Source organism: Callospermophilus lateralis, unplaced genomic scaffold, assembly GCF_048772815.1.
Source record: "Callospermophilus lateralis isolate mCalLat2 unplaced genomic scaffold, mCalLat2.hap1 Scaffold_73, whole genome shotgun sequence".
Lineage (NCBI taxonomy): Eukaryota > Metazoa > Chordata > Mammalia > Rodentia > Sciuridae > Callospermophilus > Callospermophilus lateralis.
This window is the reverse complement of record NW_027515346.1, coordinates 4,525,413-4,553,338: the sequence shown is the minus strand read 5'-3', so window position 1 is coordinate 4,553,338 and position 27,926 is coordinate 4,525,413. Positions and strand designations below refer to the sequence as shown.

The 27,926-nt window shown below is 35.6% G+C and overlaps 1 pseudogene; it reads left to right on the top strand.

Moving 5' to 3' along the window:
• LOC143389370 (abnormal spindle-like microcephaly-associated protein) overlaps positions 1-9,584 on the top strand; it is a 48,300-nt pseudogene extending 38,716 nt beyond the window's left edge.
• The last annotated feature ends 18,342 nt before the right edge of the window (positions 9,585-27,926 follow it).

Sequence of the window (27,926 nt, the reverse complement as noted above, 5' to 3'; positions counted from 1 at the left end):
AATTTTAGTGTTCATGTAATATTCACTATGGTTAATAATATAACTATTATTTTTATTACTCTTACTAGTCATACTTAAAGTATGCCAAGCATTGGATAAGCTCTTGTATATGAACAAATTTGATCTTCATACAGCCTTATAAGATAGTTACTATTATCCTACTCAACTTAAAGGTGAGGAAAATGTTTAGAGAGGTAAATTTACTTGCCCAAATAGCTGGAGGTTTATAAAACAAACCTAGCTTAAGTGAATTAAAATTATTTAAATTCACATCCTCTGTGTGTGTGAAAATTAGATTGTCATGATGTTATGTAATTGAGCAACATAAAGTATACTGGTGGTATGCTTTGTGGTTCTTGAAACCACAGAAGTTCCCTCATGGCTGGTTATAATGACCACTCTGCTCTTTATATTGTAGCTAGCTATTTTAGTAAATGTATTTTTCCTATAATAACTTTAGTCCTTTTCCTCCTCACAATGAAAAGAATCAGGAGGGTAAGAGGGAGAGAACACCAAATATCTATTGATCTTGACTTGTCCCTTCAATTTTGGCTATAGATCTATATAGACTGTATCACCTTTTCATATCTATGAAATATGACATCCTCAAACATTGAAAAAAATTCAAGAATCTCTAGTAGGTGGAAAATCTTATTATTTCTATCTATTAATGTCATTTGTAAAATTTTCCTTGTAGAAACATCATGCTGCTTGTCTGATCCAACTACGTTTTAGAGGACATAAAAGAAGACAGCTCTTTCTTCAGCAGAAATCTGCTGTTTTGATCATACAAAGACATATACGAGCCTGGGAGGCTGGGAAATGTGAAAGAATAAAATATCTTGAATTAAAAAATCTACAGTTATTCTATAAGCACTAGTGCGTGGCTGGTTAGAAAGGAGAAAAGTAAGTTTTTTAAGTAGAATGTTTCAATCACGTGAAATGAAAGTATTTGACGTTAAATGGTGGTAAGACATTTTGGTCTTTGGAGAATATTTTCAGAGCTAATATAATTATTAGTTTGAGTTCATTCAGCTGCTGCAGAGCTACATAGAAAGGCATTGGGTGTCACAGATTTTTGTTCTTTGACCCTGCTGCTTCCCATTGCCAGAGATGCAAAATAAAATTTCTCTTGTATAATGACTCAACAAAAAAACTGAAAGAAGTATGAGGGAAAGGTTTCATAGGTTAAAGATGTTAATTTTTACTCAGGTAGTCTTTTGCTGCCCTTAAGGAATTGTAACTACCATTCCTGTGATGTCACCCCAATCTTCAGCAAAAGATAATTCTGTTAAAGTAGCTCATGACATTTGGCTTCCAATATATAAAGCACTGGCATAGACATAACAGCCTGATTTGAACCTAAAATAGAGTTCTTTTGTATTTTACTCATATATATTAGAAATCTAAAGCCCCAAGATCACTGTTGAAAGCCATACTATAAGAATCTTACACTGGATTTATGCTACACTAATACTGGAACAATGAATTCATGTAATTTTATCAGATTTAACATCACCATTTCTAACTATTCTGCTGGAATACAGTAGCCTTTTTTGGTTTTTAGCATTGATATCTTTTATTATTCATACATTGAAGGTCTTAAATTGCTGTTGTTGGGTAGTTTAGTTAAATGCTATAATTTTGCTTACATACTATGAATCATGAGTTAAATTATTCTAAATATTTTGAAATACAGGATTATAATCACATTGAATCATGATAGTTACATAAGAGAAAAAACTATCTTAAGAATCAGACACTTTAATAGAGGGAAGGGAACAGGGCAGGAAGTGGGGGAAGGAAAAGAGATGTACTGGGATCTGAATTTTAGCAAATTATATTCTGTTTTTAAATTATGTCAAAATGAATCCTAATATTATATATAACTAAAAAGAACCAATAAAAAATAAAATATTTTAATATTCTACATGCTATACAACTGAGCAATCAACTCATTTGTTATAGTACTTCAAAAAATTTCTTCAGTTAAAATATTGGTGTATCAAAAAAGTCAGACACTTGATTATTAATATTCTTTTTCTCCTTTAGATTTTAGAACAGAGAATCAAAGCTTGGCTCCTTCACTTCACAGCAGCTGCATATTATCACCTGTCTGCTCTTAGAATTCAAAGAGCATATAAAGTTCACATGGCTATGAAGAATGCTAACAAACGGGTTAATTCAGCCATTTGTATTCAGGTCAGTTTGTCTTTTGCAGAGAAACTATGAGATGTAACTTTCCTCTTAGAAATTTTTGACATATATTGAACAATTCTCAGATTCCTTATGGAAAGATCATATAATATGTAACACTTTCAGCATATAGCTATTAGAATGACTGTAAGTTTGGAAATCTTCTTTATGGAACAGCAATAAAGCTGTGAATTACTCTCTGATGTAATTTTACTCATTTATTATACTCCCACTAGTAAAGTTGGAGGGTACCTGTTCCTCTAAATCCTTCACAACAGTGGCATCAGAAGACACCCTGATTTTTGCCATTCCAGTGAATTGGAAATGGTATCTCATTTTGTTTTTCATTTACTTGATTGCCAGCAGTTCTGAAATTTTTACATTTATTATTCAAGTTCTTATCTGTGTATCATGTGCTCTTTCTAATCTTTCTTTTTATGCACTTTGTCCCTTTTCATACTTGATGTTCTTTTTTATTATGGTTTATAGGAATTCTATATTCTGAATAAAGTTCTTATTTGTGTAAGTAACATGCATGTACCAATAAAATATTTAGTGAAAAAATAATTTTCAGAATGTTGTATAGTTTGATAGAATTTATATAAATTGTAAAATAAAGGTATTACTCTGCAGGATTAAATACATACGTCCACATATACACACATCCAGTGTGGACTGGATGAGTCTCTACGAAGTAGAAGGGGGAAATGATACTGGAGGTTTGAAAGGCGTTTTGACCTTCTATTTCTTTCTCCTTTAGAGTTTAGCATTGACAACCAGTTTGGCTTCCCCCTTCACTTCATAGCAGCTTCATATTATCTGCTTTTAGAATTCAAGGAGCATGTAAACTTCACATGGCTATGAAGAATGCTAACATATATAAAATATGTATATAAATGTATGTATGTTTTTGTCTACTTTTAAAAATGTGTGTATTAAAAGTGAAAAAATCTTCACATTTTAAACAGAGATGGTTTCGAGCAAAATTAGAACGAAAGAGATTTATTGAGAAATATTATAGCATCATAAAATTGAGCATGAAGTTCAAGAATGTATGAACCAGAAAAATAGGGCTGCATCAGTAATACAGAAAGCAGTACGTCACTTTCTCCTTCGCAAAAGACAGGAAAAATTTAATGGTAGAATAACTAAACTTCAGGTAAGTGAAAACTATGGTTTTTGATACAGGAATAAAACCAAAATTGAGGTTTTAGTTGAAATGTATCTGTTCATATCATATAAATTTACTGAAAATATTTATTTTGTAGAAATAAATGTATATATAAATTCAAAACAATATGGGCTGTAATCTTAAAATCATTCTTTTATCTCTTTAAGGCGTTATGGAGAGGCTACTCTTGGAGGAAGAAACATGATTTTACAAAAATTAAAGCTATACGGTTAAGTCTTCAGATGGTTAATAGGGATATTAGAGAAGAAGATAAACTCTACAAAAGAACCACACTTGCACTTCATTATCTTTTAACGTATAAGCACCTTTCTGCCATTCTTGAGGCCCTAAAACACCTCGGTTAGTTTGTTATAACAATATCTTGCATAAGATTAGGAATGCATTTTTTATCTTTGAATATTTAAAGAACATTGTGATTACACAGTATTAACTAAGACTTCATTTTTTTCTTGGAGCATTGTAGTGGGGTTCATTTTGACATAAATGCATATAACTTCATATGCTCCATTTCTTTTGGGGGGGGCAGAGAGGTACCAGGGATTGAACCCAGGGGTGTTCAACCACTGAGCCACATCCCCAGGCTGTTTTTTATTTTTATTTTTTCACTTAGAGACAGGATCTTGCTAAGTTGCATAGGGCTTGGATAAGTTACTGAGGCTGGCTTTGAACTTGGGAATCATCCTGCTTCCACCTCTAAACCCTCTGAGATTATGGGCATGCGCCACCACACCCGGCCAGTTTGCTCCATTTCAATCTTTTGTACTTCTTCTTCTCTCAGTCCCTCCCCTGTCCTCTTTCTCTATTCAATTGGTCTTCTTTCTGTTTATTTATTTTTCTACTTAGTACATTATAGTTATATATAAAATTGGAATGCATTGTTGTTACTGGAAATTAACGTGTCTTTTTCTCTTTCAGAGGTTGTTACCAGAATATCTCCACGTTGTTGTGAGAACATGGCTGAGAGTGGAGCAATTTCTAAATTATTTGTTTTAATCCGAAGTTGTAATCGTAGTGTTCCTTGTATGGAAGTCACTGATATCCTGTACAAGTTTTGCTTAATGTAGCTAAGGTAGTTTTCCATTTTAATAATGAAATATTCTTTGTTCAAGAAATGTAACTCTGCAAATTATTAGATAGATAGAATTGATAGAATTTATATAAATTGTAAAATAAAGGTATTACTCTGCAGGATTAAATACATACATCCACATATACACACATCCAGTGTGGACTGGATGAGTGTCTACGAAGTAGAGTAGAAATGCTCTAAATTAGAAATTAGGCTGGGAATGGTGCTGCATGCCTAATCCCAATAGCTCAGGAAGGAGTCAGAAGGATTGCAGGTTCTAAGCCAGCCTCAGCAGCTTAGACTATAAGCAACCTAGTGAGACACTGTCTCAAAATAAATATTAAAAAAAAAAGCTGGGGATTTGGCTCAGTGGTTAAGCACTACCCTTGGTCTCAATCCATGGCACCAAAAAAGGAAAAAAAAAAACACAAAGTTTGAAATTAGGCCTCTAAATTAAAATTCATGTATATGAAGAGTCTTGATGGGGAAAATATTTAATTTATGAATATAACTATAGATATGAATGCTATTTTGTTGTTTTATTTCTATTACTTTTATAATATGAATAATAATATGAATAATAGTATTATTGAGAACTTGTCAGTATTTTTGTACATTATTTAATTTAATCCTTATAATAATCCTGTAAAGTAACTCATATATTTCCCATTTTATAGAAAAGGAATGATAATGCTTACAGAAGTTGCATACAATCAGTGGTATTAAGATGAGACATTTACCTTCCTTGCCCACCCTCACAACCATGACTGTAGTGTACCCAATATATTGAGGAATAGTGGTTAAGAACATAGACCCAAACTACTGAATTTGAATCCCAGTTCTGCAAGCTGTTATAGATTATTTGGCCTCTCTTTGCTTTACTTTCTTCCACAGTAAAATGGGTATAGAAAAAAATAATACTCATCTCAAAATGTTACTGTGAAGATTAAATGAGTTAATATACTTAAAAGTTCTTGATACATAAACATACCATGCAAGTGTTAGCTATTAATGGTTTCTTATTTTTATGTTAGAATGATTATTTTTTGAAAACATGCAAATTTCAGTATGAATGTAATAGTATCATTAAATAAAGCATGAAAAATGAATCCTAGAATGTAATAGTATCATTAAATAAAGCATGCAAAACTAATCCTAGATTTTTAGTATCAAATTTGTTTTATTCTAAAGTGCATCTTCCTCTCAAGAAGGATGTAAAATAGTATAATTAGATCTTGCCTTACTCATTATCTTACTCTATGACTAACTGTAACAGATAAGTTCTCTTTCATGAGAGAGTCTTGCTAAAATGGTCTTCTCTTTAGAAGCTTGCTTTTATTTACTTCAAGATATTCTTTTTTAGATATTTTAGCTTTAATTTGTTTTATGTGGAACTTTTGAAGTGGTTAGGAAAGTAAAAGATTAATATGCATATAAGATTCAAATATGATAGGAGTAACAAATATCTCATGAAGTCCTTTGTACCTGTGGCAGATACTTCAAAGATTTGGCTCTAAGCTGTCTTTACGGTTGGGCAGTTTTAAAGGTGTATGCTTATTACAAGTTTTAATTTCGTTCTGTTCTCTTCAAGTATGAGAAAACTACTTCAGCAGTTTATGATGTAGAAAACTGTATACACACATTGTTGGAGCTTTTGCAGATGTACCGAGAAAAGCCTGGTGACAAAGTTTCAGACAAGGGTGGAAGCATTTACAGAAAAAATTGTTGTTTGTTGGCTGTTTTGTTGAAGACAACAAACAGAGCCTCTGTAAGTATTGATCAGTTACTTTTCTTTGAGCTTATTTTTTATGTTCTTTTATGTATAGATTTTATGTTTTTCCTTTAGTAACCATTACACTAAATATGATTTTGCATGTGATCAAACTTGGTTTTTTTTTTGTTGTTGTTGTTTTTTTTTTTTGCCTAGTATCGGTGTGCGTGTGTGTGTGTGTGTGTATTCATTGTTTCATTTTGATATTAAAGAAACTGAATTCTGAAAATAGAATTTATTTCAGTCATGTAAATAAGAATTTCCTACTTACTAGAGAGTATAACAAATTACCTTAGCATGGTAGGAAATAAGATACATATAATTCTCTATCCACCTATCATAACCATAAATATGTCTCAAGCTTTTCTGTGCCGAGACATCTGAGTTATTCTCTCCAGGTATCACAATCAACATAAGAGTAACCAGAGCCCTGCCTTTATCCTGATAATTGTGGACACCACTGAAGCATTTTAAGCAAGAGAATAATATTTTCGTATTTAAGTTTTAGCATCACCCTGGCTACTGACTGAAGAATGAATTTGGGAGAGCATGTATAGATATGGGGAGACCATTAAAGGAGGCAAATGTAGATATGTAGTGGCTAGACAAGAGATTGTGCTTCACCTAGGGTTGTGTCAATGAGAGGTAAGTGGATGATTCTAGAAAGTTGGAAGAGGTAAAATTCATAGGACTTAGTATCTAGATATGACAGGTTATATTGAGTACAGTTCCTTTTTGCCTTCAGTATCGAATTAAATTTACAATTTTTGAATATTTCTCCTCTTTATAATTGTCTTACATATTATTTCACAATTTAAAATAATTTGCCTGCTATACTTAGAGAGCCATGCTCTTGATTGTTAAAAGCTTGAAAGCCTACTGCATAGTATTCAAATGATTGATTTTGTTATTCTAGGAGAGATTGAATTTTTATTAGGTTTTAGTAAATGTACACTTTCTTTTTTAGGATGTACGAAGTAGTTCCAAAGTTGTGGACCGCATTTATAGCATCTACAAACTTACAGCTCGTAAACATAAAATAAATGCTGAAAGAATACTTAATAATCAAAAGAAGAATTCTTCCATAGGTATTCCCATTATTCCAGAAACACCAATAAGGACCAGAATAGTTTCAAGGTAAGCAGTTAATTGTATTCTATAATTTCATGTCACCATTCATTCATTTAAATATATATTTGTTAACACTATCATAAACAAGATATTGTTCTTAACCATAGAGAAAAAACATTTGAATAAGAATAGACTATTCCAAAAAAAAGAAAGAAAAAGAATAGACTATTCAGTAAATCTAAAGGAATCAATTTCACTATAATGAAATAATATTGATGTAGCTTTGGGTATTTAGTAGCTATTCAACAAATTCCTTATGTTAAATAGTTCAGACCAAATGCTAAGAACCTTGTTATATCAGTTTTATTTTCCATGTCAATCTCTATTTTTATGTGGTGCTGAGGATTGAACCCGGGCCTCGTATGTGCTAAGCAAGCGCTCTACCACTGAGCCACAACCCCAGCCCAATCCAGGATGATTTTATACCAAGATCTTTTACTTAAGTATATCAGCAAAAAAAGAAAAAAAAACCTGTTTTCTTTTTTTCTAAATAATGTAACATCACAGATTCTGTGACTAGACATAGATATATCTTTCAGGGTCACCATTTAGCCTGTTATAGACCCATAAAGATAATTGTGGTTTACCTAGTTTATGTTACTTTTTTTTTAAGGTGTGTTTGTTTATGTGGTTACTCCCCATGATCAGGGAGTACAAATCATATAGAGCTGCATCTTGAACTACAAAGTGCTTAAATTTGGTTGTGCAGCGTAAAGCTATGTGGTTCAGGAAGAATGACAATGAGCAAACAGATTAATGAGTGAAATAATAAAGATAGTGACAACTACTAAGATAAAGAGAATGGCCGAGAAAGCATCATGTGATTTTTAAGTCCTGGAGGGTGAGTTGAGGAGAGGACAGCACAGAGTGGGCAGGAGTGTTGCATCATGGCATGGCTTTTGTTTTGAATAAGCTTGAGAAACCTACAGCATAAATAAGAGGAAAATATAAATAAGCCATTGGAAAATCATGCCTATGGTTGAACAGAAGAACAATTTTTTAGATAAAAATTGGAGTACTGTTGGTTTGAGGATGTAGATAGCACTTAAGGCCAAAAGATGAATGAATGTGATCATGGATTGAAATTTCACTCCTTTCTATCACTCCTTTCCATCGTATGCATACATACCACATTTTGACCACTAACCAATGGTGAGGCATTTAGATTTTTAACAAGAAAGAATAAGAAGATGGAAGTGTACATAGTAGGGATCTGTGTGAGAAGATACATGAAACTCTCCCCTGATTTATACCGTTTTCTCAATGTGGTGTGATATTTTAAACTCAACAACTCAGAAGTAGCTTAGAGGGTATGGAAGGGATATTTGAAAAGAGGAAAGAAATAAAATAGTCATCTGGGAGAGCAGAAGCATACTAGGCAATTCAAATGCCCATTTGACATAAAATAAAAATGTATAGTTTCTTTAGCAATATCTGTATATGAATGGAGAAAGAAGATATTTCTATTTAATTTGGAACCCAAATAGAATTTTCTAGACAAGTTTGATAAGAGAAAGAAACAGAATGTAATAATATTGAGATAACTAAACTAGTTAGGGAGGAAAGTGAGAATAACATTCTAATGAACAATAGGTATGTGTTGAGGTCAAGTGAACTAGAGATCTCAGCAGGGTGGAGGAATTGGTTCAGTGACTGTATTAAAGCAGATAACATGGATAAATCAGAAGTGGTGATAAAGTCTAGAATGTAAACCATGTGAGAAAGGATTGGTTAAGAAAGAATGGAAGGAAAGGGTTACAAAAACTGAGAATGCTGTTGGTTTTTTAGCCATATGGATGTTGATATTAATGAGAATGGTAGCAGGAGTTGGGGGAAGTCCAAGAGCAGGTTCGTAATTAGGAGATGGTCAATGAGCAAAAGATGGTAGCAAAATAAGTAGTATAAGCTCCAAAGAAGCCAGTATCATAAGGAAATATTCTAGAACTGATAATTGGCAATAATATGAAGTTCTTCCACCTCTTTGAAAAGGTTGTAAGAGAAATGATGTGTCATGAATTAGTTAACACATAAAGATAAAAATTAACTCTTTTAAGAAATTAACTCTTTTAAGAAATATACTGTTTTAATGCCATATTTTTATTTTTATTTTTTAAAACAGACTTAAACAGGATTGGGTTTTAAGAAGAGATAGTATAGAAGAAATCACCAATTCTCTGCAAGCTATTCAAATGGTGATGGATACACTTGGCATTCCTTATCAGTAAATATAAACATTTTCAGTGTGTACAGTATAAAGAAATATTAAAGCTAATTATGAATATGTAAAGTGCTTTTTGCTTTCTATGTACAACTTCTAAAATCTGACTTTGTATTAAAAAATATGTATATTACAAATAACTAAGCTGTTTATTAAATTCTTCATTGTTTTTTATTTAATATAGCTGTATGCATATAACAAATAAATATGTCATAAGATGATTATAATACTGTTACTCATGTCTATTAAAGTGTTATATAAGTTTGAATTTAGTCATATTCCTAAAAGGAAAGGAATCAATTATTACCTGTTTTATTGATAAGCAAAAGCATTTTACTAAAACACATGTTGAAAGTCAAAGATTCTGTCTATTCACTTAGAAAATGAGAAGAGCATAAAATATTCCCACACATGTGTATGGATAATGTACTAATTTGTATCCTTCACTGGCTAAAGCATCCAGAGAGTTAAATGAGCTTCTCTAGGGAAATTATAAGAATATAACCAGTAAGTGTATATATACTAAAACCCCTTAACTTTGAACTGATTTTAATTTGTATTATAATTTATTGTGGGAAGAGAATAGTATTGCTTTAAAAGAAACTTGTTGTTCATTTACATACCACAAATTGGAAAGTTATTTAGTTTGAAAGTTACTTATTTTGTAAACTTTAGGCTATTGACATCTGTATCTATGTGGCTCCAGGGCCACAGAAGTCTGATAGGACCTCAAAGTTTTCCATGCATGGACACTATAAAAATGTTATCTGTTTGAAATAGTAAGTAAATCCTAACTAGCCTAAAATTGTCTGCCTATGTTATAGTTTGCATCTCAGGTGTCCAAAAGCTCTTGTGTTGATGCTGTAATGTTCAGAGGTGAAATGATTAGACTATGAGAGCTAATCAGTACATCCTAGTTTGAATGGACTCACTCATTGGTAACTGTGGGCAGTTGAGGCAGGCCTGAAGGAAGTGAGTCACTGGGAATGTGCCCTGGAAGGGTTCATCTTCCCTGAAACCCCTTCTCTGTCTCTGCTTTCTGGATGCCATGAATGGAGCAGTGCTTCTCTACCACACCATTCTGCCATGATCTTTGCCCTCACCTTGGGCCCAGAGCAATGGAATTGGCTGTTTTTAGACTAAGACCTCTGAAACCATGAGAGCCAAATAAACCTTTCCTCTTCTAAGTTGTTCTTGTTGGATATTTTGGTCACAGTGATCCAAAGCTAACACAACTTATAATTTGGTTAAGATAGATCTAAACATATTGATGTGTTCAAAAGTATATTCAAATATGATGGAGATTTTTGTTTCCCACTCTTTATTTTTCCTCAATGAAGTGTCAGTACTAAGTGTTTTTCAAACCTTGTAATTTTTATTGACTTTCTCATTGTTTTGTTTTCCTTCATTCAACAGAGCTTTACTATAAATAATCTATTTTCTTTGGTAAATTATATATACTTTTAGGATTTAATTGGCCAGCATATAAACGTTAATGGTGCTAATTTCTTATAAATATAACTATAACCAACTAGTAATTGCACAATAAATATTATGCATGCAAGAAAATGACTTCCTGATGTTTAAATAGTTTTTTTTCCTTGTTGAATATTACACAAAACCAAAAATCTTTTGAAGGACATTTAACAGTATTACTGAGCCAGGGAGCGGTAAGCAGTAAGGTTAGTCCTACCAGGACTTCCCCTTTGCCCATTCCCAGGGAGAGGTGTTAGATTTAACAAGTAAGGAATTATAGAGCTGTTCCTGCACAACCCTGTTTTACTATGTGGGGTAAAGTTGCAGCCTACTCTGCAATTTCCTTTATGGTTTATACACTGTCAAACTTAATGATAAGGATATTGTGTCTTGTGCATTACACAGAAGTACAATTCCTATCTTAGAACAGCTAGATAGGGTGAGATTTAAAAAAATGATTGTTGGTTCCATACTTTAGGTATTGTGAATTGAACTGCTATAAACATTGATGTGGCTATATCTCTGAATTATGCTGATTTTCAGTTCTTTGGGTATAAACGAAGGAGTGTAACAGCTGGGTCAAATGGTAGTTCCATTCCAAGTTTTCTGAGGAATCTCCACACTGCTTTCCAAAGTGGTTACACCAATTTTCAGTCCCACCAGCAATGTATGAGTGTACCTTTTCCCCCACATCTTTAATAACACACTTATTATTGCTTTTATTCTTGATAATTGTCATTTGACTAGAATGAGATGAAATGTTAGAGTAGTTTTGATTTGCATTTCTCCAATTGCTAGATATGCTGAACATTTTTTCATATATTTGTTGATCGATTGTATTTCTTCTGTTAAGTGCCTGTTCTGTTTCTTTGCCCATTTATTGATTGGGTTATTTGTTTCTTGAGTTCTTTATATATCAACAGATGAATGGATAAAGAAAATATGGTGTATATACACAATGGAACATTACTCAGCCTTAAAGAAGAATGAAATTATGGCATTTTCAGGTAAATGGATGGAGCTGGAGAATATCATGCTAAGCGAAGTAAGCCAAACCCCAAAAAACAAAGGCCGAATGTTTTCTCTGATAAGTGGATACTGATCCATAATGTGGTGGGTGTGGTAGGGAAGAATGGAGTAACTTTGGCTTGGGCAGAAGGCAGTGAGAGGAGGGGATAGAAAGGATAGTAGAATGAGTCAGACATTATTACCCTATGTCCATATATGATTATATAATCTGTATAATTACATCATATACAACAAAAAGAAAGGAGTTATATGCCATTTATGAATGCTGTGTCAAAATGCATTCTACTGTCATGTGTAACTAATTAGAACAAATTAAAAATAAATTGTAAGGTGAAAAAATATAAAAAGCAGTGTAGTTGGGGCTGGTGTTGTAGCTCAGTTGTAGAGCACTTGCCTAGCACATATGAGACACTGGATTCAATCCTCAGCACCACATAAAAATAAATAAAGTATACAATTTAATGTTTTAAAAGAAATACCCAATACTTAAAAAAAAAGCAGTGTAGTTGCATCACCACCCTGTAATTGCATTGCATTCCTCGTTTTCACTTACCAGTCCTACATGCCCTTCCAGTGGAGTCTCCTCATTCTATCTCATACTCAGGTGTGAACACTTCATTTAATTAACTTGGCCAGCTTCCCATTTTATCCATCTCTTTTATGTCCATTTCAATTTTCGGTAAGACTCATTTAAATAATGCAATATGTTTTTTGCATATTTATTTACATCAACAGCATCCTGAAGAGCACTTTTGCTATGGTCATGCATAGTTTTAAACACTCGAAATGACTAGTGCTATTTCATTTTGGTTTTAATTTCCATTTCCCTAACAATAATGATATTGAGTATTTTGGGGGGGGGTTTCATTTACATGTCTTTGGTGAAAGTGTCTATCAAGTCTTGTACATTGAAAAAATTGTTCTAAGTTGTGAGAGATCTTTAAATCTTTTTGAACACAAATCCTTTATAGGATATGAGAAGTACAGAAGTTTTTAGTTTTTATGAAATCCAATTTGTCTTTTTTCATTTACTGATTATGCTTTCGGTGATATAAAATCTCTGCTTAACCCAAAGACATAAAGATTTTCTATTACATTTGTACTGTTTAGTTCATTGATCCATTTCAAGTTAATTCATTTAAAAAGACTATTCTTTCTCCATTGAAATGCATTTTTTTTATGATCTGGCTTCTTTGGTTTGCAAAATGTTCTTTGGACCACATGGCTATTGTTCCACATACATATGAAAAAAAATATCCTGCTGTTGTGTAGAGTGTTTGACAAACCCATTTCAGGCAAATTAGGTGATAGTGCTATTCAACACTTCTGTCTACTTACTACCTGTCTTTTCTTTTACCAGTTATTGATAGAGGGTTGTAGTAATTGCAGATTTGTCTATGTCCCCTTGAATCAAAAACCAATTAACTGAATGTATTTTGGAGCTCTCTTATTCTATAATCTTCAAGGTTGTTATGTTGTCCTAATATGTCTACTAATCTAATTATGGAATGATCTAGTTTCTTAGTAACTTTTTTGTTGTAAAATTTTGCGTGATATTTATATAGCAACTCCAGTTCCTGCTCCCTTTTTCTCTCTGTCTCTGGCCACCACCACCCCCCATTTCTATGCTTAAAATGTTTTAATTGTGGTAAAACACATGTAACATTTTAACCATTTTTAAGTGTGTGCAGTTTATTGGTATGACATTCATTCACATTTTGGGTATTCTAATTCTGGTTTGCATAAGCATGTATATTAATTTCTGAGGGCTACTATTACAAATGATCACAAATTTATTGGCCTAAAACATCAGAAACTTATTCTGTTTGGGAGATCATTGGTTTGAAATGAAGATGTTGGCAGGGCTGCAGCCCTCAGGATCCAGGAGTGACTGTCCCTTGCCTCTTCAAACTTTGTTGACTCCTGGTATATTTCTGGGCTTCTGGCTACATCACTACAGTTTCTGTCTATAGTCTATTGCCTCTTTCTCTTTTCTTTATTTAATCTCCTTCTGCCATACTTTTCAAACATATGTCATTGAGTTTTGGGTACACAATGGTAATCCAAGGTATTTTCATCTCAAGATTCTCAACTTATATCTACAAAGACCCTTTCTCCAAATAAGATGACATTCAAAGGTTCTAGGATTTGAACATTGAAATCTCTTTTGGAGGTCCCCACCCAATCTACTTAATATAGTATACCCATCCACATTTTACTTTTAACCTATCTGTGTTTAAGAGGTGTCTTGCAGAAGATATATGATTTGGACTTTATTGTTTAATTTACTCTAACAATTGTCCATTTAGTTGGAGCATTTAGACTTATTATAGTTATTATGATTATTAGTATGGATGGTTTAATTCTTCTCCGTGTTCTTTGTATCCTATTTATCCCATCTGTTCCTTTTTTCTGTTTTTTTTTTCCTCTTTTGGATTGATTGAATAGTTTTTGTGATCACAATTTATCTACTTTGTTGGCTATAAATATTTGTCATGTTATTCTGTTATTCTGTGGCTGCTTCAAGGTTTTTAGTAAACATCTTTAACTTAACACACTATCTCTAATAATATTATACAACTTTATATACATTATTAAAGATTTTCCAATTTAGGGCTGGGGCTATAGCTCAGTTGGTAGAGTGCTTGCCTTTCATGCACAAGGCCCTGGATTCAATCCCAAGCACCACACACACACAAAGAAAGATTTTCCAATTTATTAAATTTATTCCTCCCCTGCCTTTGGATTATTATCAATAGTTTACTTCTAGTGTATTAAATAAATTATCATTTCATCATTTTTACTTTAAATAATCATTAATTTTAAAGAGACTTAAATTTTAAAAATATATTTGTTTATATAGGTGCTATATTTGTTAATCTTCAGTCAATTAGTTAGTTGCATATTTCTATCTGGTGTCATTTTCCATCTGCCTAAAGGACTTTCTTTCAACATGATTCATAATGTAAACCAACTGAATAGGAATTCTTTCAAGTTATGCATGTCTAAAAGAACCTTTTCTTACTATTATTATTGTTATTATTTACTTTTTTGGCCTTCATTTTTGAAACATTTTAATTGATTATGCAGTTATAGATTGGGACTTTTTTTGTATTTTGTCTTGTTTTTATGAAACTTAGGATTTTATTTCTAAAACCACTTCTAATTTGTGTGTGTGTGTGTGTGTGTTTAAAGATCAAACTTTAGAATACTAAATTATCTCAGTAGTATGTCTAAAATATACCTCAAGATTGCTACTATTTTAAAGTTTTATTTTTGAAATCAAGAGTTTTAAGTGTAAAACAAGTAGTGCTTTTCCAAACTCACAATCTAGATATTGAGATTATGAATTAGCTGAGCGACTCCAGTCTTTACTCCAGTATTACATTAATAATAAATAAGCAAACAAAACTAGTCAGAAAATTTTTGAAAAGATGACTTGAAGTGTGAAAACTAGATTCACATTATCTATCATAGTGAGAGTAGTGAAAATATGATACTAAAAAATCTAAAATAAATGATGAAATAGTTAGAAAAATCTAAAAATAGACCTAAAATATGTACATGAATTTAGTAAATTACCATGATGGAAATTCAGAACAGTGCAAAAACAGTGAATTATTTGATAAATAATTGGAATAAATTGGCAATTCTGATGGGGAAAAACAGTTACTTCTCTGATAACTATCCACAAAAGTTTTATGTTTAGTAGATTCTGCCTGGCCTCCCAGGCCTTCCTTGAAACATCAGTGGAAACCTCCATGATTCACTGAATCCATCATCGTGCATTCCTGCAGAAATAGCACCACTTGAATGCCATGGTCTACTGCCATCTTGACCAGTTCCTGGGCCTCCTGGGACTACAGCTGCAGGAGTTCTGAGTGACTGGGCAGCTGAGCACAGTGAAACAACTGTGTGTGTAGGGTGCCCAGGAACTCTTCTCAAAAGAATTTTTCCTTTTACACACTTGAGCATATGATGTAATGTGATCTTGTCAATTCCTGCCATGCCTTCAAGTCATCAGGTCTTGTGCCAATACTTAGCATCTCTTTAGTAGCTATAATGTCTTTAATAAAACAACCACAACTTTCTTTTTTTATAATTTTTTTTTAGTTGTAGATGGACACAACACCTTTATTTTATTTATTTATTTTTATATGATTCTAAGTTACACCACTGTACTATAACTCCAGCCCACAACCACACTTTTCTTTCTTTCTTTTTTTGGAGGGGGTAGGTGGGTACAGGGGCTTAAACTTAGTGGCAGTCAACCAGTGATTCTCATCCTCAGCCCTTTTTTTGTATTTTGTTTAGAGACAGAAACTCACTGAGTTGCTTAGCACCTCGATTTTGCTGAGGCTAACTTTGAATCCATCCTCCTGCCTCAGTCTCCCTAGCCACTGGGATTACAGGCATGTGCCAACATGCTCCCGACACAACCACATCTTTCTTGACCCCAGTTTTGAAAGCATTTTTCTGGCCAAATTGCAAATTTTTACAATGTTTTTGATATAGTTTTGCTCTTAATTTTTAGAATAAACCAGCCTCAAAACTGCCAGAAATATCCATGCCATGGACTGAATGATGTCCTGCCTTGAAATTTCCTCCACCAGATTAATTGGTCTTTCACTTTTAAATTCAGCCTCACACAAAGTCTCAGGACATGAGTAAAATGTAGCCAAATTATTTCTCAGAATATAACACAAACAAGCTGACCAATTTCCAATTGAGTCCCCATTCCCCTCTGAAACTTTACATGATAATTTTCCTTAATTCAGAACTTTTATTAACATCTATATTCATACATATTTGGACAAATATATACTTGTGACTCTTCATGTATGCAGACATTCTCATATTTCAATCCTATTGGCGAGTATACATTTGTTTCTTCCTAAGGTAATGTGTTCAACTGTCCCCCTGTTGAAAATATCCCTTATCTTATCAATCATTTTGTACTTTGCCTGATCTTCTAACTTTTATATTGATATCTATTTTCCCATGTTCCTTGTTGTGGCTGACACTTCATGTGTGCTGATATTCACATTGACACTCTAACAGAAATTCTGTCACAAAAGGCCTTTTGTATCAATCCTAAACTCACTCTTCTTCCTAAACCTACACTGCAATCTTACCTACTATCTCTATTTCACTGGAAGTTCTCTTTTATATTCAGTAGACCAGGTAGAAGATATTATGCCATTGTATATTGATTTATAGGATTCATCTGTGCAGAACCTATTTCAAAACTATGTGTCCAAATCAAGGGCCCAATGCCCTTGTGTGCTTCATATCTTACCTAGTTTTCTGTTTTCACACTTACATTTCACCTTACATTCTTATAAATATCCCAGTTGCTCAATACCAGTATTCATCCAGCAGAATGACTCCTAACCCAAATCGATCATGTTAGGACAAAGTGGTTGCCAAGGAAGTGACCTCATTCACTTCCCTAAAGGAAGTGACCTCACCTCACATCCTTGGTGATGGAATTCTTTGAACTTGGGTTCCAGGTAGTGAGGCACACAGTGACAGTCCTAGTCCCAATGGGCTCACTTGTTTGGATGTACCAAGGCCAGAGTCATTCTTTCTGGGCACCTAGTGATGTGTGGATAGCCAAATGCCAGGAAAAGTCTGAAGAGGGGCCTTTCCTGAGAAAGAAGTTACAGGCTCATTGCTGGCTCCTGACAACTACACACAGATGGCCAAGGAGACCAGAGCTGAGACAGGACAGGTCACTGCTGGGGAATATAGTTTCACCCACCAGTCAGAGGACACTGTGGATAGATGAAGACCAACTCCAGAGGGGGTTTGTGTGTCTTAGTGGATGTGTGTTTAAATTTGTGGTTTTGTCTGATGTTCTGATATCATGCAGGAAAAAGGCCTTCTTGGGTTTGAAATGGATTGTTTACTAGTGAGTCCTTTTGCTAATGGTGAGTGTTTCTATGTCAGTGGATCCCACTGGATTTGTGGTTAAATACAGTAGAGAGAAGAATGCAGCAGTGTATGTGTCCTGTCTAGTGGAAAGCTTTCTAGCACTCCTCATGGCCAATTTATGAATGGACTGCTGCTTGCTTTGCAGATGGGCAACACCTACCATGTTCCTAAGTTCCTGTATTCTTCCTGAATTTGGCCACTCTCTGAAGGGGCTCAGGGTTTTGCGTTAAAGATGTGTACCACCTCCAAGCTCTGTGATATGGCCATGGATTGGATTGTTAAAGGGAATGCCAAGCATCTCAGAAAACTCAAAAATTAGTGCGACCAGTAAGGTTCTCTCTGGAGAATCCCTGCTAGCATAGATAGCAACCCAAGTAGCATGATCAGGAGCTGTCAGTGCCATAGTGTTCATCTTGTGGAAAAGTCTTTCCACAGGATTTTTTCTTACTGATGGTCTGTTCCCCTGAATGTCAGGAAGGTCTTTGCCTTAGGCGACCCCTTTTTGAAACCTCAAGAAAACAGTTTCAAATGGAAATGAAGAGGCCTCATCTGTGGCTTTTAGGTAAAGTGCTTTGTAAAAGATGTGCCTGAATTAGCCTCTTGGCCCTGGGTGAGGCTGTGGATTAGATTCTCAGCTCCCCAGGAAATTAAATAAAGATCCCATGTGTCCATCCAAAACTAAAAGCATAAAAAGAAGAGTAATTTTGGATGAAGTCTCTTGCCTTCCTCTGCTCAGGCTCCTGACCCCTATGAAGTAAGAATAGGGATCCTCTGTGTCAAATGAGTTGTTGCAAGCCCTGAAGTAACTAGCACACAGGTGGTTGGATTTTTTCATGAGTCCAGTACACATAAAGAATATCCCCCTTGCAGGCAGTAGGCCTCTAATTTGAGAAGCAGAGAAGTATTAACTATAGGCCTATTTTATCTATCCTGTATCTCAGGAAGTGTGTGCAGGCCACCATGATTTAGGCAAATGAGGGGCATGAGAGCTTACTTTGGACACCATCTTAGAGTGCTCCCCCTATGGAAACCCACAGCCAGAATGTTATGATGAGTGTCTATATGGAAGAAGATGAGGGCCATGTGGGAGTGTTATTGTTGGAATAGTGGACTTTGTGTGGTTGTTGGAAATGATGAATGGGTCTACTTTCACTTGAACTCCAGTGTAATGCCCAGTGGAGACTGTGTTGTGGAACTGACCTCAGAGAACTATTGCCATGAATTGTGTTGGGATATTAGGGGGCCAGGCATGAGAGGAACCTTTGGAAACTGAGATCTAGGCCCGGGTGGCTTTGTCCACAGCCCTGGGAATCTCAGGCAGGATTTTATATCATTTTCTTGTAAAAGCCTTTTCAGGTATAGTTGAGATCAAAAACAAACATGAAACTCACATTTTAGACCCCAATGGACCTGGATTCCTGTGATCTTTGGCAACTCTTTGGAGGCCTTGTCTTCGAGAGATCTCCTGAGTTTATATTGAAAGGAGATTCCACACTACTTAAAGGCTCCTAAATGAATCAAAACCCACAGTGCCATCTTCTTCATTTTTGAAATATGGCCAGGCCAACACCATGAAATATTTGAGATTCCCATGACCAGAAATCACTGGAGAACCTAGAGATCTCTTGTTGCTCATCATGACTGAAGCAGACAGTGCCTTTTTTGACTGACTGGAGTTCATGACAATGGTGAAGAACAGAGATGCCAGTGATTTGGAGCCCTCTGGGAACTGGGCCTGTGGCAGTGGAGTGCACGTGTGTGTTCCAAAATCTTGTGGTTCAGCCATTTGCTTTTAAATGACAAGTGACTGACATGATGCAGGAAGCAGATCCTAAAATATAAAGGCATCTTGTTGCAGGAAGAGGTTTTGGAATGATGCTTAGAATCAGATTGCTACGCTCAAGTGGAAAGATATATGGGATAGCATCCCAGTTAGTGTTTTCTCTTGCAGACCCTGACTCACCCCACATGACAGAACTCCCCCATCACTGTGTCCCAGTTGACCTTCTTTTATTTTATCAAGGAAACAATAATTTCCCAGGGAATCTGCAAGAAACACCATGAAAACTGGGGGATGACCCAATGTCTTCAAAATCCACACAGGAAGACATTCATACCCCAGTTGCCACAGTTACTTACAAAAGGAGGATTCAGCCCTCCTGCCTCATGTTTGTATTGGAAAATATGAAACCATATCCTCCTGTTCACAAAGACGTAGACCAAGCTTTGATGGTCTCACTACAATTAAGCTAACGCTCCTGACACCAACCTATATTTCAAGTGCCCAAAGCTCAGAGGCAGGTTGTCAAGAAGTCATTAGGCCAGCACAGCTCCATGTTTGTGGAATGTTTACCGTGTCCCCTACATTTGGGATTTCCTCTGCCACCCCCAAGGTTGTGAGATCCTAAGAATTTTCCATTCCAGATATGTATTCACAGATTTTCTTCCTCTCCTCCTCTCATTGTTTCTTACTTGGGGTGATAGTCATGTCAAGGAATAATTCTGATTGAGAGCGGGAAGATTTTTGTGTAGCACATGTTGGCATACTTTTTAGACTCATTTTCCATTTTTCTGTTTGAAATATTGAATCTCTGATACTAATCCATACCCTATTAGACTCTGACTACTTATCCTAAATTGGATAAAAATAATCCTAAAAGAATAGAAGTATCGGCAGTTCATTGGAGGCATGGTGTATATTTGGACTTGCCTTTTGCTTTGTCAAGGATATGTATTATAAAACCAGTCACATTTTCCTTGTAATACTTCTCAATGAATTTTCAATGTTAACAAATATGTAACTTCCTGACTGCCTGTCTCTGTCGCCTGGGTCACATTATATATTTTTATATACATAAAATATATATATTTTATGTATAAAATATATATTTTATACATATATAAAAATCCTACTTGCTATCACAGGTACATTCTTGAGAATACTCTGACTTTGGCAAATAAAAATTCTGTGAAGAAATCACTCCCCCAAAACACTGATTGTACTGAAAATTCAAAATATGGTGAGCTTCATACTTCAACAAGTTTATATATAAAACCATGCATGTGTCTACTTTATCTTAAAATAGATTCTCAGATTCTTGCTCATGGCTTCCCCAGTAGTGCTGTGAATACACTAAGAGACTGTGTTCTGGCATGATTGCTGACTTCCCTTTCTATCTTGGATAATATTTTCTCAGCCATGGTTTTAACTATTCCTGAAGTCTTATGTGATATCCCAGCAGTGCAGTCCTCTAGGGTTCCTTTTGTGGCAGTATGGTTTGCTTGTGAGATGTGCCCAAAAGCTGGTGAGTGAGACCATGCAAGGTATAGAGGTGAAATAATTGGGTTATGAGAACTTAACCCAAACTGTGTATTTTTCCCTGATGGTGTTTAATGGGATGGTAACTGCAGGCAGGTAGAATAATGGCTTGAGGAGGTTGATCAATGATGCATGTATTTGGGGTATGTATTTTTGATCTGGTGAGTGAGTCTCTCTCTCTCTCTTGTTTCTTGGTGCCATGTCCTGAGCTGCCTTCCTCTACCACAGTCTCAGGCCATGATATTCTTTCTCACTTGGGGCCCTGAGTAGTGGAGCCAGCTGTCTATGGACTGAAATCTCACCATGAGCCCCCAAATAAACTCTTCTATCTAAAATTGTTCTTGTTGGGTCTTTTGGTCACAGAAGTAACAAAGCTGAGTAAACCAAGGGGCCCCTGGATTCCTGGCATTCTTGGGGACAATAAGCAGCATACTCTTAGTAATCTCACTGACTTCTTTTGAGTTACTTTAAATACATGATTACATATGGCCCTTAGGATAAAAGAATTTTTAGGACTAAAACAAGTTATTAGAAGAAAAACACATTCTTAAATGAACATTTCACTTTTTAAATCCTGAAATGAGAGAAGCGGGTTCAAATACTTTCTGTGATAGTCTGTAGTGACTACCAATGGCTTCTATAAGAACTGCCTGATATTATTCCAATAAATGAGAAAATCATGGAATTTGACTTAACTCCATCTCAGAAGTGAGTCTTGTCCAGGATGGCTGGAGCAGCAAGACCATGTCTCCCTGACTGAGCTGGGTCTGGATTCGAGGTATGAGCACAGGTCTTATGTTTGAGAGACCAAGCAGGAGACAATGTCAATTTACTGCTGCATCTTTTCTGACCTGATGGAAGGTAAGGAGGCCCTCACCCTACATGAACACTAGGAGACACCAATGGGAAATATCCATTCCAAAACTCCCAACTACTTCAGGAAGAGCATGCACTGGAAGTCTTTGAGCATCTCACTCAGGGTTCCCACACATTCCATAGCAAAGACATGACCTTTTAAAAATGCCTGCTTCCTGGAGAATGGAGGGCTAATGACCTTCATGTTCTCAGGTAGTGTGGCCACACCAAGCCTCTGGGGAGCCCTTCCACCAGGTGGTCAATGCCTTCAGGAAATATTGATCATGCATATGAGACCATCAAAAGCAAAGACTTTTTAAAGTAAGCCAAGTTATAGGATTAGCTCTGTAACATTCTTGTAGTTAGCTGTCCAATGGTGCTCTCCACCTTCAAGATGAAAGCCACTTTCTGTCCTGTGACAGATGTTTTGATCCTAACCTCAATCCAAGTCAGTTTTTCTTACCACTGTATTTGGCTGCAGTTCTTCTGTGTAGTTAAGGTATGCATCATTTATTCAAAGCCTTGTAGTGTAGTTTTTGAATCTCTGACATCAACAGAGATATCTGAAGTCTTTTGGACACAGAAGAAACAAAGATGAGTTAAACAAGTGGCCCCCAGACTTCTGTCATTCTTGGGGACAATGAGATAGAGAAAATTTAAAGTCTGAGGTCATTCTTGTTGCAAGGTTTAAAATTATATCTGTCATCTCAATTTGCTTAAAAGTATTTAAAGCTGGAAGTATTTGTAACAAAAGCCTATGAAATTACTCTGAATTGAGGATTCAGTAATTTGAAAGTATAGTTCTAATACTGAAACTTAGTGCCACAGAGTACATGGATTTTATGCAGTGAGAATATATTGTGCTTCATGGAATTTTCCAAAGATAGAAATAACTACTGCTTATTTTTTGAAGAAAGGAAGGATTTTGAAAAGTTCATGCAATTACCAAACTAAGAAGTTCAATGCACACACTGGGTTATGCCCTCCTGTGCTACTGGTCTCTTAAAGAGGCACAGAACGATCCCAAGAAGTAAGAGGATGATGTGACAATTTCACATAAGCCTGCAACTTCCTGCCACTGCTGTCACCAGGGGGCCCAAATTCCCAACCCTAAGGCCAACTGGCTTACAGAGCCCAGCATGGGGCACATCTAAGTGTGTCATGGCTGCAATGCACTAGTTTGGATGGATCCCAAGCTTCCATGAGAGGAACTTCTAGAGGCCTCAAGGGCATCTGCATCATGGTCCTCCTTGATGACTGTCATTGGTTTGTGCTAAACCAGCAGGACCTGAGCTTCAGTCAGAGACTTCAAGTGTCTCGTACAGTTTCTTCTCTGCATTTTCTTTTTACCCACATTAGTATAAATGCTATTTGCAAAAATGAGACTGGAGGGTGTTCCCCCCAGGGCTGCAAACACCCCAGCTACAGCATGTTGTTTCCCAGTCCCATGAGAGAGCTGGAGGTCTCTGTGAAGACTTTGGGCACTTCACTACTTCTGTGGTGGGGAGGGACACATAGAGGGCAGCCCATGCCTATGAGCTGGGGAAAGACAGAGGACAGGCCACCTGCCCACTGCACAGGAGTATCCCTCAGATGTGTCACAGGGGTATTCCTTTACTCTTCAACCCGGGTGACTCTGGATTCTCTGGTGTCATCCCCAAGGCCAGATACTCTTGCTCCTGTGGGTATTGAGGATGGAACCGAGAGCCTTGCACATACAAGGTGAGTACTCTACCACTGAACCACAAACCCAGCCCAATGTTTTGTTCTTTAATTGAAACTCACCCCTGTTATTTTTGTGAAACTGTGACAGTAATCTTCAGATAGAAAATTCTGGTTTTATTAGTGTATACTTGCATTTGGAAACATGATTAAATATGTTTTACCTCAGAATAAGGGTAAATAAAAAGATGGTATGATAATCTCCATATTAAAAAGGGAAAATGATTCATTCACCAATTGGATTTAAAACATTCTGGTGTATGACATGATTGATTGCATTTAAGAATAAATACAGCATTCCATTTAAAATAGAGATGATTATTCTTCAATAATAAAATAAAGGATCGTGTCCAACTACAACTAAAAGACAAATATTAAAAAAGAACAAAACATTGGAATATAAACTTGTTCTTGTTAGGGTTTGTAAACAAGTCAGGATGGTGCCTGGCATTTTGCAGAGGGAGTGGTTTGTGAAATAACGCCAGCGAGCCATTAAGTATGGAGATTCCTTATTGGTTGACTGTTGTATCTAGTTTATGTTAATTAAAATAAGCTGTGTGGAATATATATATATCCCTCCTGTCCTACAATATATATATCCCTCCTGTCCTACAATAAACAGCTCCACACTCCTACTGTATCATTGTACACAAGTTGTTTGTCACCCCCGGTTATTTTGCTGCAGCCTGACTGCAGCATGTTTTTAAATTATTTTGCAAATCAGTCCAAGACATAATAAAAAATTTTAAGAATACACGTAGCCAGACATGGTGGTGCACACCTGTAACCCTAGAGTCTCTGGAGGCTGAGGCAGGAGGATCTTGAGTTCAAAGCCAGCCTCAGTAAAGTAGTGAGACCCTCAGCAACTTAATGAGACCCTATCCATAAATAAATATTTTAAAAAGTGCTGTGAATGTGGCTTAGTGTTCAAGTACCTTAGGTTCAGTTGCCTGGAGAGAGAGAGAGAGAGAGAGAGAGAGAGAGAGAGAGAGAGAGAGAGAGAGAAATGTAAAAGGGACATATAATAATATATGTTAACTGCCTAGCAACAGATCCATTTGTGTCACAGCCATTTAACAAATGGTAGCTTAGATCCTGCAAGATCAGCTGGCTTGCCTTGGAATTCATGAATCTTCTGAATTAAGTTCTAATTGTTGGGTTTGCTATAACTTGTTTTATTCCCCTATTTTAGCAACAATACATTCAACTTTATCTAATAATTATAATATGTGTGTGTGTGTTTTGTTAAGTTATAAGCACCACTGAAGGCACTCAAAGCTTTTAAAATACAATGTAATTTGAATTTTTAAAGTAGCCTTATTGGATTATAACTTACATATCATAAAATTCACCTGGTATAAAAATTCAATGTAAAGTGTAAAATTCAATATATTTGGTAAGTTTTCAGAGTTGTGCAAATAATACCATACTAGTTTTAGAAAATTTCCACATCTCCCCAAAGATTTTCCAAATCCATGTACTCTCAGTTCCCATACTGCAGATTTTATTACGTATTAAGTTTTGCTTTTTATTCAAGAATGTTAGGTGTGAAGTGGAGAAGAGATGTAAGGGATCTAAGCACAGAGGCTTGAATCTCTCTCTTTTATTTCCTCCCTACTTTTATGTATCAAGTTTATATTTATTTAACACTCAGTTTGTACCATATTTCCAACTGCCCTCTGCCAGTTCAATGTCACTCATGAAAAGGGCTGTCATCTATAGTGTGCTAATGGAGTTAAGTAGTTTAGTGGTTAAAACACCTAAGATTTATTTTAGTCTACAGGACACATTTCTGAAATGTTTTTATGTATAATTTAAAATTTAAACACATGGAAGAGAAAAACATTTAACAAACACAAGTAATATCACCTTATTTTACATGGTGCCCAACTAATTAATAAGTACTTTAATGTCCTTGATTTAATTAATTTACTATTTTTTTATGTCTACCTTACAAGAGGAAAATTTAGACAAAGCAATAGTTTGTTAACAGCAAAACTAGGATTCAAAACTAAGTATATAAAGTCACATATGGGAGAATACTGATAACTAACAGTGAAGGTAGTGAAGGTGTAGGTTGTAGAGATAGAGAACAGAGACAAATACACAGGTGCACAGAGATTCCATATGATCACAGAGATCACATGCTATAATCATATAAAGAAGCTTCCAGTTCTTCCTCACACTCAGGAATAACTTCTCAGCTCTTTGGTATCCTAACATATTTCCCTGAAGGATATTTGAAATATATTGTCTTAAGTTTGCTCAACTATAGGCATAATTGTATCATCCTTGAAAATAGTCTTGCAAGTGAAGCATGGAGGCTCATAGAGATATTTAACTGGGTCTAATTGTGATAGTAAATATGATAGTATATGTGACTCCATTTTGTTTTGTGACTCCATTCTGTAAAACAAACATTCCAAGTACATGAGTAATGACTAGGGCAAGATGTTCTTTTTCTTTTGCTACAGAAACATTTAATAACATGGACCTAATGGGGCATTGTTTCTGTAACTAGGGTAATGGGGCCCTGTTTCTGTAACTGGGGTGATTGGGTTAACTGTGATTGGTTAGGCTTCCCTCTACCTGACTGCATTCTCCCACTTCTGTAACCTGGCATGCTTGCATTGACTAGACCCCCATATGTCTCTTTTGCAGTTTTCAGGCTTATAAGGAGTGCCCTTGCAATTGTTCAGAACTGATCAGTAGAACATCTTTATGTTCTGGTCAGTCACTACCGGTGTGCTTCAATAAAGGTTTGATTCAATTATATGTGAGTGGTCTAGAAGTCAGTTTATGAAACCCGGGACAAAGCTTTAACTATAACACTGGCATGTATAAGAAACTTAGCAACTTCTGCCTTGTGGTGGTATCAGGCAGAATGCAGCTGTTTACTTGAACAAACAGGTATGGTCACTCTACCTCAGCAAATAAACTCAAAATGGAGAAGCTCACAGCAAACTACTGCTTTGCAGAATGGAGTAAGAAAGGTTTAGGCACAGACTGAGACAGGTGTTCCATACACCATGGAGTCATTAGGGCAGGCACAGACTGACAGCTGCTGTTCTACACTCCATGGAGTAACTCAGAGCAGTCACAGCATGAGAACTACTGTTGTGTACACCAAGGAGTCACTCAGGGTAGACACAGCCTAAGAACTGCTGTTGTGTGCACCATAGAATCACTCAGGGCAGGTGCAGCCTGAGGACTACTGTTCTACACACCATGGAATCACTAGAAAAGGCACAGCCTGAGAACTACTCTTTTACACATCATGGAGTCACTCAGTGCAGGCACAGCCTGAGAACTAATATTTTGTACACCATGGAGTCACCAAGGGCATACACAGCCTGAGAACTGCTGTTGTGTACACCATGGAGGCACCCAGGGCAGGTACAGCCTGAGCACTGCTTTTCTACACACTATGGAGTCACTAGGGCAGGCACAGTCTGAAAATTAATAATTTATTATTACCCAAATTAAGATGTGAATTACAACTCTGAATAGGGAACACTTGGAATTTAGTCTTTGAGTGACTCCTTTAAGCACATTTTGGTGGCCCTAATGGGGAGAATCATAGCCTCTGGAACAGGAGTCCACTATATTTTTCCTTTGCTAGCAAAGCAAAAACTTATTTTTCCTTTTTCTCAAAACCATGTTCTCATCATTGGATTGGAATCAGGGATCAGGACTGAGCTTTCAATAATAAAATGCCACTAGGCAACTGAACTCCAAAAGGGGGGATATGGCTGTTTATTTTCAGAAGTATCTTTGCTTTGTTAGTATAAAAAAGAATATTTTAACCTTATCACTAAAAGCTACCCCACTGAATTAATGTTTTAGTGCACTTTACTACCTAAGAATATACCTACCCTAGTTCTTCATTGGAAACTACATCAAGTGCCTGAACTAGAAAGAAAGTTCCCTTTAATTCTGGTGAAGTGCTCAGATATGCCCAAGAAATTATTGCTACATTAATATATATATATATATTTAGTTGTAGATAAT